The sequence below is a fragment of the Cheilinus undulatus genome, linkage group 9, assembly GCF_018320785.1.
Source record: "Cheilinus undulatus linkage group 9, ASM1832078v1, whole genome shotgun sequence".
Taxonomy (NCBI): Eukaryota; Metazoa; Chordata; class Actinopteri; order Labriformes; family Labridae; genus Cheilinus; species Cheilinus undulatus.
In genome coordinates this window covers 2,097,009-2,103,435 of record NC_054873.1, presented here as the reverse complement: position 1 = coordinate 2,103,435, position 6,427 = coordinate 2,097,009, and positions in this window count along the sequence as shown.

The window sequence follows — 6,427 nt, the reverse complement described above, 5'->3', positions numbered from 1 at the left end:
GTCTTGCCACTTTACACCTGTTGTTGCCTCTGTTGACCCGTTATTGCCCCATTTTTTGCTCATGTCAACCACATTACATTAGTTGATATGCTCTTTTTTGCCAGTTTAACCCATTTCTGTCTATTTCTGCCCATTTTTCTGTTAACTCTTTTTCCCAGTTTATATCAATTATCATCCCATTTCACCAAATTTTCCACCCATTTATGCCAATTTAAAGTCATTTCAGCCACTTTTTACTTCTCCTTACTGCTATCTATGCCCGTTTCTGCCACTTTAACCAATCTTTGCCACTCTTTGCTCATTTTTTGCCAATTTTATCAGATTTTTGCCACTTCTAACCATTGTCTGCTGCTCCAATTTCACCACATTTTCCATCATTTTTTGCCCTTTTTAAGCTATTCTATCCATTTTTTAACCCATTATATTTCTGTTTTTAACTAAACAGATTTGAACCCATTGTTAAGAAGGCTGTCTACCACACAAATGGATAAAAATATACTTGCTTCTTTGGTAAAAGGGGTTATTTTTCAGGTTAAAGCTCCCCCCTTTATCCCTCCTTGTCTGCACATGACTGTTCTTGAATGTTCATGTCTGTGTTCAACCACCTTCAGGTACAGTGGGGGTCTCCGGTCTCTTGCACCTTTATTTTTGGGGTCTTGGGCTGAAAAGGTTGAGATCCACTGAGCTAGAGTAAAATATTAGGACTTTTGAACTGTTGAATAATTACTCTGCACTCTTGTGTGTAGGCTGGTGTGTTTTTGAGGGACGATTCAGCCGCCGTCTGGGTCCATGTGGCTAGGAGGTGCTGTGGTTTCATCTGGATGCTGATCTTTGGATGCTGTGCCGTTCCAAGGGGTGGTAGGATGCACATCACATGGAAACTTACTGAGGAGCTCCCACTTTTATTTGCACCTTAATTGTTATTCTAAGATCTCAGTATATTTTCTGTTTTTTTTTGGCCAAAACGCTATAACAACGACTGAAACACATTTTGAGGAACAAAGAGTAAATATATTCTATCAACTTTAAGGGTAACTAACAGGATTAAAGGACAATTTTCTTTGTACTTACAAAACAACTGGAAACCATTTTTGAAGGACAATTATCAAAGCCTGAGACATTTAAAGAGGTCAGATTTCAGTTTTTTTAAACAATACATTTGGGTTTTTACTCATGAAGGGACAGTTCCCTTATTAAGAACACGACTGTACCATTAAGAATTCTGAAACAAATTCTGCCATACAAATGTTGCTCTATAACTACAGATGTCAGTGTCTTGTGTGTTTTGTGTGGACTGGAGGTCATAATGCTCCTTACAGAGCTGGCTATTATCAAACTCCTTAACAATCGAGTGCATATGAAACTCTGGAAGCAGACAAATTCTTTTGCTTCCTTGGTAGAGGTGAACTTAGAGAAGCTCAGATACTAAAACCTTTGACACTTGATCCAGAATCACTTACCTTGATCCTTCCTTGTTTATCCTTGCTCAGGATAATCCCCTGTAGTGAGGAGTTACAAACACATCAGCAGAGACGACAAGACGGCAAATGAACATGAAACACTTCCTACAGCTAGTTCTGCCCAGATCAGATCCTCTTACTTGTGATCACGGTGTGTGATTAGAGTCTGAGGTCCATCAGATCCAGACGTAAGCAGAGACCAGTCCATTAATGGTTCTTCCATGGTTATCCAGCAGATGAAAAGGCTTGTGGCGTCCAGATTCAGCTTTAGGATGAGAGCAGGGCTCGTATGGTCCTTCTGAGGAGTTAGTGTCCTTCTTCACATCCTGATGGGCTTTCTGCAGCAATCCTATCCGGACACATTGAAAGAAGGAAGAGAAGTCTTAGTAGTTGATGGGCTGATGGCTGACTGTGCCAGACTGAAGGTGAAGCTGGGAGCATGAAGACCACGATGCTGTGAAAGGCTGCTAGTAGGCCATGGAATGGTGATGGCAGTGAGGCAGGGGTCACACTGGCTTTTTACCTGAGGACCCCCAGCAAGGTCTCCTCAGGTCTCCTATGAGAGAGGAGAATGTGTCCTGCTGCAAAGCATATTTTGAAGAAGAGTCTCTCAGACTTCCTGTTTCTTTGTTTGAAAACTCCCTCCAAAATGACTAAAACTCAGGATTCAGGCTTTCACACTTTTATTATATTTGAATGAAACACAAGATACTTGTGCCCTATAAAGAGGATCAGCGCTCAGTGAAGAAATCCCTAATCCATTACTATTTGCCTCCACAAATCACCGGTGCAGACTGATGGGTAGTAAGAAACCCGCACTTCCTTTTGTCCAGTTAGTCCCACGACACCTCCAGAGGGCTGAACAGTGATCTCCAGCATCCCAGAGCCACCCCCCTCCATGCCGGCTCTCACCACCCACCATGCCAACACACAGACATCATCTTACCTATCTTTCCACATGGCCCACACAGCCTCAACAGCATGCCACCTTCAACAGACCCAGGCTCTGTACATGCAAGCTCCAGGTAGTGACGATGCCGATACTACCTTCCTTAACACCACTCATGATTACGGTGCAGCCGAAGGGCTGCCTCTGCCTCCTCTACTGCCTGTCTTGGGTCCCATTTCCTTCCCCTGGTTGGATCTGGAACTACACTGCTAACAGTAATATTGTTTGTTTTTTATTACCTTCTGACAGGGGGACTTAAGATTTTTCAAAACCTTTTTTTAGCTTGCCTTGTAAGAAAAAGGTTGAGAACCACTGGTTTAGACAATCAGCACCCTTCATATTAGACAGAATTCCACTTTGTTCACCAGATTCCACAGCCATTCCTAATTCAGGGAACAGGTCTCCATCATCAGGAGGTTCCTTCCTGCTGCAGTAATCCTGCAGCATCTGTTTCTTTCCTGCTGTCAGTCTAAGACGCCACAGTCTGAGGATGTTGTCCACAGAAGGACCAGACCGAAGACCCAGAGCAGAGATCTCTGCTGTGTTGTCTACATCAGGCCCAGCTGTGTTCACAATCTGCCTTCATGTGGTGTTAGCAGTAGAAACCAGAGTACATGGAAGACCTGGTGAGGGTCTGTCCTGGACATCCAGCCCACCCCTCAGCTCCACCCCCTGTTTCTACTCACCTGTCTGCCCCTCAGCTCCACCCCCTGTTTCTACTCACCTGTCTGATGAGACCTGAGGTCAGTTAGAGACCACCTGACTCCGCTGAGGAGCGTTCCAACTTGAAGGTAGTTTCTTAATAGGAGAGAGCTCTCTCTGTAAAATATCATCACTGATGGAAGGTAGAACATTTGATGATGTTACTTTATTGGATGTCAGAGAAAGAGGAATAATGGAAACCAACATGTCATCACTGACCACACCACTCTCCACCACTGTGATCACCTTTCCAACACTGTCCAAAAAATTTCCAGCGCTCCCGGTAAACTTCAGTCATCGTCTCTAAACCTGTAAACAAAACACCCACAACCAAACTTTTAAGCTGAACTCTGGACACAAACTAACAATAACATGTGCCACAACTAAGTTTGAACTAACACAGACATTAGAGAGACAAAAAGTTAGAACAGTTCAGACTCACTCAACACACTCTCACACACCAACACTTACCACACACCCACTCAGAGAGAGAGAGACTCAACTGTTTCCTGTATATGAAGGAGGAAGAGCAACACTGACCAAGAAGTGCCGCTAATAAACAGGAAGTAATGTTCATCTACAGTTTGAATCAACCGATCGGAGCAGAAAACTGAAGTCTTATGTAGGTGAGTGTAACTAAAATCACAGCAACAGTTGGAGATAAGAGCAGATGTTGGTCAGACCTTTAACAGTCAGTGCTGTGCTTTAAAATCAGTCAGTGAAATCTAAACTTTGTTTCTCAAACACGCTGATAGCCAGTGAAGGTGAGCTGAAACAGGTAAGATGTGAAAAAGTCTGTTCATTCCAGTGAACCCTACAGATGGAGTTTAAAAAGAATTATCAGATGGATAGATATGAAGACATGAGAGCTCTGACAGCTTTGATGGACTTTTTACTGCATGAGTCATAGTTTCTGCCTGTTCCTGTTTAGCTTTAAGTGTGACCTCAGAGGAAACGTTCTTCACCTTTTACTTGAGTTCTTTTCTTGCAGTGGTTTTTACTCTTTAATAGAAACTTAGCACAAAAAAATTACATTTGTCTCTAGAAGATTATGTTGTTGTAACAATGCTTTTTGTCTATAAACCTGACAAACCTTTTAAATGGAGCCATATATATATAAATATATTATAAAAGAGCCATAATTAATATGAAAATAACAATGTTTCTGCAATGGTTAATACACCAGTATGTGGAAGCTCTTTAACCCAAATGATATTTTTTATATTTTTAATGCTAAAATAGAATTATTATTGTTATCCATGAATTTTCAAATTTACTGATTTTCAAAAAAACTGAAAAAATAGTAAAGCGCATTAATATTTCTTGATTAATATGTCAATTTAAAGTGATTTACTTGCATTCCTGGACAGAAACATTTGTTTTAGTGTTCAATGTTATGCTTGATAAAATTCTGACTTCTCAGAGAAGCCCAGTGAGCTGGCTCAAATTTGGGTATAAATTTGGGAATTCAGTTTGAAATTCCTCATTCTTCTTCAAAATGGTAAAACTTGGAGAGCTGACTGAAAATGAAAGAGTCCGCATCAAAGCACTTCATGATGCTGGATGGTCTCTGAGACAGAGATGACAGGTGGTCTAATACATTTGTTAAGCTCTGTATATATACAGAGCTTAACAAATGTATTAGACCACCTGTCATAAAAACGAGAAAACATAAATATTTTAGAAATCTTTCAAAAACTTGTTGAAAACTAAAAATGTCATTGTTATTTATTTGGCAAATAACAAACTGAAACAACTAAATAGTCCTTTTTCACACTTAAGTAACCAAAAAACTTCATATTTTGTACGGCCTCCTTTGCCTTTGATAACAGCTTGCATTCTTGCTGCCATTGTTTTTAATGGACTTTTCCACAGTCTCTTTTGTTATTGAGTTCCAAATCATTTCTAGCTGTTCAGACTTGCTTTAGATGAAACTTTTGTGCCATCAATCTTTGAATCTACTGAATCCCAAATTTGTTCAATAGGATTCAAATTTTGGACTGGGCCAGTCCATCAGTTCCAGTACTCCAGATTCCTTTTTCTTGGTCAGATAGTCTCTGCACAGCTTTGAAGTATGCTTGGGGTCATTGCTTTGTTGGTATATGAACCCACGACCAATCAGATTGAGTCCAGAAGGGATTCCATGATGCACTAAGATGTTGTGGTAGACGTTCTTGTTCATGATACCGTCCATTTTCACTCATTTGCCCACGCTGTATCCACAAATGGAACCCAATACCATAATGGAATCTCCACCGTGTTTCACCGTGGGTGCTTTTCTAGAGACATAAACACGACCATGCTGACCGAAGAGTTCAAACTTGGACTGGTCCGTCCAGAGTACCTTCTTCCAGTCATCAACAGTCCAGTGTTTGTGCTCCCTGGCAAATCTGAGGCATTTCTGGATGTTTGCAGGCCTCAATAATGGCTTCTTAGCAGCTATTCTTCCCTTTAAGCCTTGTTCCCTCAGTCGTCTGCTTATGTTCATTCTGGAAACTTTCTCAGACTCTGATCTAGAAGCATTCATCTCTGCCTGAAGATCAGCAGTGGTCTTCCTTACATCTCTAGTACTTCAAATCTTGAGGTTTCTGACATGTGCTTCAGTTAACTTTCCTTTCCTGCCTCTTCTTTGGTGCATTCTCTGAGAAGTCAGAAATTTATCAAGCATAACATTCAACCACTAAAACTCATTTTTCTGTTCAGGAATGACAGTAAATAACTATAATCTGACATATCAATCAAGAAATATTAATGTGCTTTACTATTTTTTCTGTTTTTATGTAAATCAGTAAATTTAAAAATTCATGGTTAACAATAATAATTCTATTTTAGCATTAAAAATATCATTTGGGTTAAAGAGCTTCCACATAATGGTGTATTAACCATTGCAGAAACACAAAAAGTGATTTTTGGTAATTACCAATGCTGTTAATTTAGGGCAGCTGTGGCATAAACCTTATTTTGGGTGGTGGTCTAATAAATTTGTGAAGCACTGTATATATATATATATATATATATATATATATACACACTAACTATAAATCTAAATAATCAAAATAAATATATGTAAAAAATCTAAATCAAAATAATTTATCTAAAACTATATTATATCTAAAGCTAAATAATAAAATAACTCTAAATAATAAATCTAAATGCTTAATCTAAACCTAAATGTTAAATCTAAATCTAAATGGTAAATCTCAACATTTTAGATTTAGATTTTTTAATGTAACTTTTACCTACAATATTCTTACCTAAAAATGATTATTTTCCTATTAATTATGGCTCTCATGAAAAAGTGCAGAAAAATGAGCTA